We start from the raw sequence: 10,862 nt of genomic DNA, 5'->3' as shown, positions 1-10,862 counted from the left end.
CTAAGTTTCGTGTGACAGTCGGTGCCGCGGCGGCTGAGGCTTTCCCTCGGCGGTGGCTCTGCCGCAGCCAGGCTGCCTCGCTGGGCTTTGTGCACCTGTGCGCGGGCACGGGTGGCCGTGGGGCGAGCCCCCTGCCTCCCGTGGGGCGAGCCCCCTGCCTCCCGTGGGGCGAGCCCCCTGCCTCCCGTGGGGCGAGCCCATATCCCCTGCCCCTGCGTCCCTCGGAGGTGCCGCTCTCCATCTCGGTGCCTTCCGGAGGACCTGGGTATGTTTCATTGAAATTGCACTAAATAGAACGCTCCTCACCTCAGGGGAGGCTCCTACTTACAGAAATATTTTGAAGTCTGATTTTTCTTTTTTTTTTTTTACCCACAGAATTTAGCATAAATAGCTCAAAAGACTGGCGAAGGCATGCTTTAAAGCACTCCTTTATTTAGTTTATTGACATGAACTGCAGTTCTTCCTTCTGCCTGGACAAATAGAGTTAATAATTAATGAAAAATTACATTAATTTTTTTCTACATGTGTGTCATCTGAAGTGTATTTGGAAACGTATGACCTAGGAGTGCTCATCTAATTCATACAAATCAAGTGTGGAATTGCTAATTGCCCCATGCTTATTCTGTACTAATATTAGAATTGTCATTGTGGGACAGAAAACATCAGCCCTTTCTGATGCAGCCTTTTGCCCCTGGCAGGGGCTTGGCTGTCAGCTCATGCAGGAGTAGGGAAAAGAAATGCTGTGCATCCTGTATGTTTTTTGTTCTAAGCTTGGTCTAGAAACACAGACCTCTGCTATCTGCAATTTATTTATTGATTTTGAGTAAAGCAAGTCCGACTGAACTCTTTCTAAAATGTTGGAGAGGTCTTAGTGTGGCTTTTTTTTCCCCTGTGGCTCTCCTTTAGTATGCACAGTACTTTTCTCAATGGTACTTGTGGCAGTGTATTCCTCAGATTAAGTATATACAGTGGAGTTACAAGTAGACTGAATTTTCTCTTCATTTAAAATAACTAAACACGTGGAGTTATTTGTGGTATTTCCTTCTATATCCACTGTGACTGTCAGATCTTATCTTACTTCCATTAGCATAAAATGAATGTTACAGTACTTTGCTGTGATTTCTTTTTGTAGATTAAAAGATATATTTTTTTTCCATCTTTCTTCATGTGACTCTATTGTTCCTGACTATTCTAGTTGTCCTTCTTTGGACCTTTGGTATTGCAGAGCTGGTGTCTTTGAGATGAGCAGAGTGGGCCTGCCGTTGTCAGTGAAATTATATGAAGCCATTATAATCTATCCACATTATTCTCTCTTCCCCTTCTTAATTTGCCCCAGCATTTTATTTGCTCTGTGATGCTGCATGCTGAGCAGATGTCTTCATTGAGCTGTTGATTCAGCTAATTCTTTCCCCTTTGCTGTGTACAAGTAGTTTAAATTATTTCTACCAATTTGCATTATCTTGCACTTGAAGGTGCGATTTTTCATCTTGAAATATGTAACTCGCTGTACGCCGGGATTAAAAAACTAGCCTACAGCTGTGACATTGCAAAACCTGCTTTTAAATTTTTCTTGAGTCAATGTTTGCAAAGTCAGTGAGGCTGTAAAATCAGGACGTTCTTGGTGTGTAAAGTTAAAGCAAAGGTAATGCCAGCTGTTTGGTAGGACAGAGGTTAATGAGAACATTGCCTTTCCTTCCAGCCCATCCTTTTTTATGTTCCCAAACATGATTTTTTTTGTATTTTTTTTCTTTCCCCCCTGGAAGCGCTGAGTGCTTGCAATGCACCTGGGACAGCGGCTAGAGTCGTGCATGTAATAGCGCTCCTGAAAAATAGGACTCATTTTTAAAGTAGGACCCAAAATTGGAGGTGGCTTCCGAGAATTGAAATCCTTATCTCCGTAAGACTTCCTGCATTTGTAAAAGGAAAGCTACAAAGCTGGATGAAGAAAACAGTATCTTCTAGTGGAAGATGTTAAGCTCCTTCTGCATCACTGTGAATATGTGACACACACCTGAGGAAGATACTGCTGTGATCTCCGCCTGCTATAGAGTCTTATTTCTTGAATGAGTCGGAGAGTCATGAGGAAGTTGTGGTTTAACTTTAGAGCTAGTTCCCTATTTGGTATGCCAAGCGGTTGACGATATTTCACACTGGAAGGACTGAATTTACCATTCTGGGCGTTGGGAAGGAGTTTCACAGCGAGGGGGATTTGCATTTCCTCTGGTGTGCGGGGTACTGTCCTTTGCCTGGCAGAGGCCAGCCGCTGCTCCCAGCGGGATTACGCATCTGGGATCCGTTTACTTCGCAAACACCGGTGAATGTTATCTCAGGCAAACGTGGCAAAGATCAGTTTGTCTTCTGAGTGTTGGCTTAGTGACAGAGAAACTGAGTCAAGAGAGCCTGACTGACTGACAGCCAGGGGGAAGCAGGCGGCTTGACCCGGTGCTATTGAAAACCGGTGCCTTCAAAGAAAGGCTTGAAAGGAACAGTTCAGGCTTCCAGCTCCTGGAGTCCCAGTACCGTCACGGAAACGCACTGGTGAGCACGGACACGGGCTTGTGAATCCAGGCCTATGGGGAGGACTTGGATGTGGCTCGCTCTTTGTGCTGCAGGTAGCCCTGCAGCGTGGCAGCGGTGGCTTTGCCTCTGGCGAGCTGGCAGGCAGGGTGCGAGGGCTGCTTCTCCTCTGCAGTGCTCGGATGCTGTTTCCCCGTGGTGGCATTTGGGCTTGAATTCAGGAGTGTCTCTTCCCTTCCCGTTACCGTTTGTGCTACAGGAGGTTGCTTTGGGAAGTGTTTTGCCTCCAGCAGGAGGGTATTGCACAGGCAAATCCCTTTGACTCTCTTCCCTCTTCAGAGTATGGATTTGTAAAATTTGTGACGTGGGCTACATTCTGTCTCCTCAGATGACCTTCCCAAATCAAACCTTGGCTTTCGGGGCTGGTGTTGTTACTTTTGTTATGGAGTGAGGTTTTGAATCCATTGGCTTTAGTGCCAGAGCTCCTTCAGAGGGCCTGGGTGTTGGTCATCAGAAGTGGTGTTTCTGCCTGCAGGTGTGTTCACGTTGTGAGCAATTGGTGATGGAAGACATACTTGTTCTGTTGTTGGCCATTTCTTTTGCTTTTTGGTGATGCAGTTCCTTGAGTTCCTTCATTTGAGTAAAGTAGAGGTATTGAGACTCACCTTTCTTCAGAGTTGGGTTTGGAGGCCCATGGATGCAGAAACCCAATGCAGTTTGCAACTAGAATGACAAACTAGCGTTGCCTTAAATTCCTTGAAGTGGACGGGGTCACTTTGGAAGTAAGTTGTGGTTTACCTTGATCCTGCCACCATTTCAAGCTTGTGAACAGCAAACAATTGTGACAGGAAAGCAGGTCTTAAGTTTTGGCACTTTGCTAGCTGAGAGTAGCTGGTAGCATTCGTGGGGGGCGCTGTGATTTGTGTACTTGCAGAACACAGACAGCAAAGGTAATCTCATTTGTGGCTGCCTTGATGATGTCCTCGTCTGTTGTCTCTGGGTTTATAGTCACATAGCATATTTGCTGGGTGACTGCAAATAGACTCTTCCTCTCCCCCTTCTCACTTTACGGGAGATGGCACACCATGAGCGTGTGGTTGTGGGCTGCTCTAGGATCAGCTGTGTGCCAGCTTGCTCTGATGCTGCCTCCTTTTTGCCTCTTGCAGATTGCTTCCTTTCTGTGTGAATCTTACTCCAGCTATTTAAATTAAGCTTCGTCTCCTATCACCTGGCAGAAAAATGTGAGGATTAATTAGTTAATATTTGTGCAATGCTTTGAAGATAACAAGTGCCGTATAAAGTGCTAAGGATTTTCAGGTGTCATTTTTCACCCTCTCTTCTTTATAAGTCCCATTAATAGTGGTTTTGTCTTCTTTTTATAGCATCCCCTTCGTGCCTTATGAATAGGTGATACTTCTTTAAACTTTTTCAAAACCCAGTTTTTAGTGGGGGGTTGTGTAGCATATGCTTTGCTCATGCCCTGAGCTTCTGAAGTCATCCAAATGTGCTCATTCAGAAGTGATATCTGAAACATTATTTCATCAACAGCTTGTTTAATATATATTGCACCAACGCCTGGCTTGTAGAGAGAGCGAGCTTCACGTTCATAATAAGGAGAAAGTTCTTTGTCAGCACTAGTAATTGACCCTATTACAGTCAGTTGTTAATTAGTAAATAGTTGCACAGGTTTTCCTTCACTAAGCATTTGAAAACCATACCATTAATTGGCTACACAGAGCCCTTAAGAACAACCTTTATTATAGACTATTATGCCTGTAGCTTATGTTCCTTAAACCCCAGTGTTTAAGAACAACATGAACAGTAGAGTCTAGTCAAATCTTGACGTCTCCATGGTATTTTTTGCTATCTTCTATATTTGGAAAGTGAACATAGCAAGCACCACGTTAAATGGAGTGCCTTATTTGTAGCATTCTTCAGCCTGAGTTAAAGAATACCAAGACACTCTGTGTCAGGACTTTAATTTGCCTTCCTTCAGGAACAAAAGAAGATATGACATTGCCTCTTGCAGATATGACCCACCACAATGAAATGTCAGCAGTGCTTGGGGTTTTTTTTATTCCTTGAATAGCTTGAGGTGAGAGTTAATTGATCTGGATTATATACAGAGTAAGAATGTGTTCGTCCACAGAGCTCATGGGAAATGAACAAAAGAAGTATCCAATGGGATTGTCTGCAGATGTCAGCCTATCGGGCAAAAACATAGATTTGTAATGCCGTCCATCTTCCAGTGCAGAAGTTGTGGGGCTGCCTGCGTGTCTGCTGGACCGCTCCTGACCTGGCCAGCCCATGCTGCTGTAGATGCTGGAGTCACCTCTCCCCGCTGAGCCCATAGATGGCTTTTTGGATCTGTAGCAGATAATGTGCTGCAGCCTCTGTGCTGGGGGTCCTCAGCAGGTTGCGGTTTGGGAACCCCTGCAGACACGGTTGGGAAGGAGGTCATGTTGTGGTCCCAGTGGGATTGCAGAGGCTCCTTCAGTTGTGACCGCTGAAGTCTGAGACCCAAGAGCTGCCCTTTGTCTTCCCCTGCCTCAATTCAAAAAATGAAGTCTTAGAAGGCTTCCTTGAGGTACCTTTGGGTAACAGAGATAACCCATCTACCCTCCTCTGATTCGATTAAAACGTTTCTACAGCTATTCTGGATATTAATCATGAATGAAAACAGAGGACTGTCCTACTTATCACTATCCATCTTGGAAGGCATTTATTACAAATGGCTCAGTGACCAAAGCAGCACAACCCTGAATGTAAATAGCAGCAGAGGGAGGGCTTGTGAGTGAAAAGCAAGCAATTATTGCACAAGGTCAAGAGTGGTTTGTATGATGAACAAGGAAGATAAAACATCTGCAGTCAAACTGTGATTCTTGTAAACAAGGGGGCTTTGGATTTGAACATCTTGTATTTTTAAGCAAGAACAAATAAGGGGGAAGGGAGCAAGAGATCCGCTTCTCTCTTGTGCTTGCCTGGAGATGACTTAAACCTGGCATTTTCAGTATGTGCACACTGTTTGCACCCCAGTACCTGGCTGTGCCACCGGCTGATCTGCAGGTTTACACACCTCCATCACTGCAGTACAGAGATGTTCTCTCAAGTCCACCTTCCGAAGTTAAGTGTGCGCTCCACCACGGGTCTTGCCTGGTCTTGTTCTTGGGATTTCTTGCCTGTCTTTCTTCCCTCTTCCCTGCCCCTCATTTTAATGTAACAGAGGAGACCCTTGTTTGGAGTCTGAACAAGCCCTCTCCTAAAGAAATTAATTATGAAATTAAATTCAGTCATCTCCATTGCTGCTTGGAATTTTGAGGCAGGTTTGCTCTTCAGCTAGATTCCCATAAAATGCCTTGTCAGACACAATCTGTTTCATATGTACAGGGTCGCTCATTGATCATATTTACAGTGGGTTGAATGCTGTTGTCCCAAAATGAGGATGACATCAGTGGGCGGTTAAGCTAAGACAGAAATCAAAGTCAATGTCTCGCTGAAAAATGGGCTTTTGAAATTGTGGTTGAGTGTATGACTGCATCCCTGCCAAGCAGCGCTTGTGCTGGAATCAGCGTTGTTAGTGTCAGCCCCAGCTATTCTTGATGAATAGTGTGCAAATTGTCTGCCTAATTATACATATAAGTGTTAGTGTGTGCATAAAAATTGTATGTTGACACATGGATTTGAGTACCTAAGCACTGTTTCAGCTGCATATCCATTTATATTTTTAATGCTCAGTTTGTGTCCGGGGAAATATATTTTTTTTCCTGCTCCTGAGCTGGAAATAGTTTTTCTGTCCAGTGTACAACACTACTCCTCTGATAGTGCCTCCTTATTTAATTTTGATTTGTGTTTTCTTGTTTTTAAAACCATATGTTTTCATTGCCCTCAATTTAAAATAAATAAATAAAAAAATATTCTCCAGACGTGCTCCTTATCCTTAGTAAAAAAACCATGCTGTCACGAAGCCTTTGTGGGGAGCAACTCATAAATTGAAATTGGTTCTGTGGGAACAGCAGTTAAGTATTTATCACATTTAATTTGAATAATAAATGTAAAATATGAAAATACGTTTTTGTGGCTGCTTGAAAGATACTCCCTTTTTTCTTTCTGAAATGAGATTCAGAGAGGAGCAAAAACTTGAGGAATAAACTGTGCTTTCTCAGATCCTTGATGATTTTGAGAAAATGTGGCCTGAGGGATGACCACATTTTTCAGTAGTGTCAGTCCTGGAAGTATAATTAGCAAATAGTTACTTGCCTGTAACTCTCTTTGCCTCTGGGTTTCTGAACGCTCAGATGTTTCTCGGGTACCAATTCTAAGGGAGTGGGGTTGTGAAGTGCTTTACTGCTCTGTATGGCTTGCATATCTTTGGCAGCTCTGCAAGGAATTGCTGGAGAGTGGGGAAAAAATGGAAAATTAAACCTTCTTGGCTGATCAGGCTTCTTCCACCTAGCTTGCGAGATTACGTATTTAAATACACACTTTGATTTGAGGAGCAGAGGCAGAGCTAGAGCACGTGTGTTTTTGTACCTTGTACTCAAATAGCGGTGTCTCTCAGCAGTTTTGAATTGACTGTCTTGAGGGTTTGGCTTCACTTACGTTTTACTTGAGCATCCTTCGTGTGTCTCAGATCAGACACTACAATCACGTGGCGGATGTGCGACCTGCGCCATAAAAAAAACTCTGCGAAAATAAATTCAGACTGAAATCTTGAGCTGGGGAAAAATCTGCAGACTAGAAAGTGCTACCAGATTTGCATTTCATAGTCTGCCGCGTGTAGTCTGTCTTCTTCTGAAGGTCTCCACTAAAGTTTCCCACATCTGAGGATACTGGGTGACTGTTGCGTTGGTTCCAGCTCACCAAGCCAGCCGTGGGGATGAGGGCCCGATGTGCTAGGCACCGTGCAAACACAGTGTGAAATAAAATAGACCTTCACTCAGTTTTATTGCAATTTCATGTCAGCATAACTGCCACAGGGCAGGGGTGGCATGGATATTGCATATATTGGTCCTAATATGCCTTCTACTTTAACGGGTACCAAGGTAGGCAGCTTCTTGAGAACAATGTTTGGAGTGTTTCTTAGCTTTTCAACAGTGGTTGTGAATAGATTTTAAAGCTTTAGATTGCTCAAGTGACAAGAGAGTTTAGCTTGTTTCTTATTTATAGAGTTCCATATGTGTGAATGTAGCACTTCCTGACGCATATGAAAAGAGGCTTCCTGCCCAGGAGGGACTGTCACCTTTCTTGACCTCTTCTTTTTTTAATGTGAGCTCATCTCCTCTTGTGCCCTGGATTTAAACAAGATGCAGTGTGCTTGATGGGGCAGTGCCTGGCTGATGAGCTCTCCTGCAAAGATTTCAGCAAAATGTCTGGAGTATACCTACCTGAGTCATATCTCACAATTAAAGTCATATTGCACAGTACATGCAAATGAGTCTTGTCTTTGCTGCCGCTTTTCCTGTGGGCTGTGCAGGAATATGAGCCTGGATTTCCATGAAGAAGAAGAGGAGGGTGTAACTGCTTCCATAGGATCCTCTTTTCGCATCCTCTTAATTTCATGCTCCTGCAGGAACTAGTGGCTGTAGCAGCCCTGGTGAGGCTGTAGCTGCTGGTATGATCATGGCAGTGTTGGCTGGGACTGGCATCGGGTGAAAATGACTACCCAGCATCGCTTGCCTTCAACAGAACTGGTAGTGAAGGCGGAGATTCTTTGGGAGGTTTGACAAAAACCCAGTCTCTCATTTATTCCTGGATAGGGTCTTCGTTAATTTCAGCAGGAGAAAGCTGGACAGCAGGGAACTACTTAATTCTTGTCAGTTTACAAACACTGTGTAGTACAAAGGCTTATGGGGAGGTGGGGAGTTTTTAAAGATCATTGAGTTCCAACCCCCTTGCCATGGGCAGGGGAACCTCCCACCAGACCAGGTTGCTCAAAGCCCCATCCACCCTGGCCTTGAACACCTCCAGGGATGGGGCATCCACAACCTCCCTGGACAACCTGTTCTAATGCTTCACCACCCTCACAGTAAAGAACTTCTTCCCAATATCTAATCTAAATATCCTCTCTTCCCATTTAAAACCATTGCCCCTCGTCCTACCACTACACTTCCTGACAAAAAGTCCCTCTCCAGCTCTCCGGTAGCTCCCCTCAGATATTGGAAGGCTGCTATAAGGTCTCCCCAGAGCCTTCTCTTCTCCAGACTAAACAACCCCAGCTCTCTCAGCTTGTCTTCATACGGGAGGTGCTCCATCCTTTTGATCATCTTTGTGGCCCTCCGCTAGACCTGTTCCAACAGCACTATGTCCTTCCTATGTTGAGGACTCCAAAGCTGGACGCAGTACTCCAGGTGGGGTCTCACGAGTGCAAAGTAGAGGGGTAGATATGCAGGCAGAGTGTTTCCTCTCCAACTCGATGCCTTCAGCTTGGACCTTTTGGGTTTTATAAGCAGGAAAGGCTGCAACATTAATCTTAATTAAAGGGAGATGATGATTTATTTGGCAGGGCCGGTTGGCGCGCTTGTATGTGCAATGCCTTTCCCAGTGGGTTTTGGTATAAACCATAGGATCGGGGAGAGCTGCTGTAGTAAAACTGCAGGAAAATGAGTAACACGTATTGATTTGATACCTGGGGAGGAATCGGGCAAAGTAGCAGTTGCTGTATGCAACGCGACGTGCCTCTCCCTCCAAGCGCCTGCTGTTCCACCAGCGGAGCGAGTTTTCCGTTAGTGGCAACACTGACAAGGCAGTAGTTAAAGCTGTCACTGTTTCCAGAATCCAATTTTTCAAAAGGTTTATAGCTCTGCCATTACAAGGGGGGAAAAAAAAAAAAAAAAAAGAAATTCACTGAAATTGGCAAAACAGCCTTTCCATCTGGAAAACACATGAAATGTGTGTATTTCTGAGCTATTGGTAAAACTGTACAGGTGCTTTTAAACAAAGTTCATAATACCATTTGGTGTCACGTTGAAAGTGGCCTTTGTGGCTTTTTTTAGTCCAATTATTTCTTTTTGGCAGTGAGTTCATAGGCTAGAATATCCTTAATTGAGTCCAGTTTTCTAAACCAAAGAAGCAACCTGTAGTTTCACCTTTTCACTCTGTGTTCAGCCTGAGTTTCAGTAAAGTTTAATTTTACTCTTCTGTAACTCAAGGCATAAACAAAACTTTAAGGCACTTGGATAGTTACAAAAAAATTGAGGTGAAGGGAAAAGTTTTTTTTAAAAAAACCTTAGGATTAAAGAGATCTGCTCATAAGTCAATGTTAGATTAATTCCTCCTGTACAGCCTCTGATTGCGATGAGTTTTGAGCGGGAATTTGCATGTCAGTGTCACCTCCCTTAGCACAACTATATTTGTCTACTTTGATTGGCAACACCATGTATTTATCTCAGAAAATAGACAAATGATTCACATACATCAGCCTGATGTAGGAAGGCTGAGCTCTGGACATCTGGATTTAGAAGAATGCGAGTCTGTTGGTCGAATTAAAGCATCAAGGATGTTTGTGCTGAAGGTAGGGGCTGACTTGCAAATGTGCTTTTTCCCTTCTTGCAGTTAGACCATCTGGTCAGCAGGGCTCCATGGTGGGAATCCTGCCTGCGGAGGGGGATAACTTGTTCACTCTAAGCCTGTGCAGCCTATTGTGCTTTTGTATTTTATGTTATAGGTATATCTTCTAGGAACTTCAAATTCCCGAACACGTCCTGGGGTTTTGAGGATGACCCTCATTTCAGCTCATCTTCTTCCCTCCTACTTCACGTGTCCCACAACTCCCCCTCCCCTTTTCACATGTAAAAATTCCTGGCACTTATAAAGTATGTTTCATAGGTGCAGGTTTTGTTTCTGTGCCTCAGTGACGTGGTGTTTGCAAATAGCTAAATTTGTAATGGAGCGTAGTGCCTGGGGCTGCGTGTTCTGACTTTGATTGGCTTAGTGCCTTGTTTTGAATGCTGCAATCTGTAATACATGGGATGCAAGAAGAACAGCCTCTTACTTCTTCACATCCATCCTGGACGCGTTTTCCAGCCCAGTTGGAGTGAGATACGATCAAAATTAGTTCTGTAATTAAGAAAACATTGAACCTCTTGTGTGTGTTAGGCAAATGAGCTGAAGCTTTTAGCCAAGCAATTAAGTGTTAAGATTTTACTGTAAGGTGAATGTAAACTAGATAATTTCTCCACCTAAGCTTCCCATAATCATTCCATTAGTATGAATTCAGTACAGTGCAGAAGGGAGGTAGCACAGCCTGATGGATAAGATTATTATTATTATTATTATTGAAGATTATTGCAGTACAAATGAGTAATAGAGGCCCCAGCCGAGGTCATGGTCATATTTTGATAGGATTT

This window comes from Calidris pugnax, unplaced genomic scaffold, assembly GCF_001431845.1.
Source record: "Calidris pugnax isolate Ruff unplaced genomic scaffold, ASM143184v1 scaffold21, whole genome shotgun sequence".
Classification (NCBI taxonomy): Eukaryota; Metazoa; Chordata; class Aves; order Charadriiformes; family Scolopacidae; genus Calidris; species Calidris pugnax.
The sequence above is the reverse complement of the archived record's forward strand: the minus strand, read 5'-3'. Positions refer to the sequence as shown.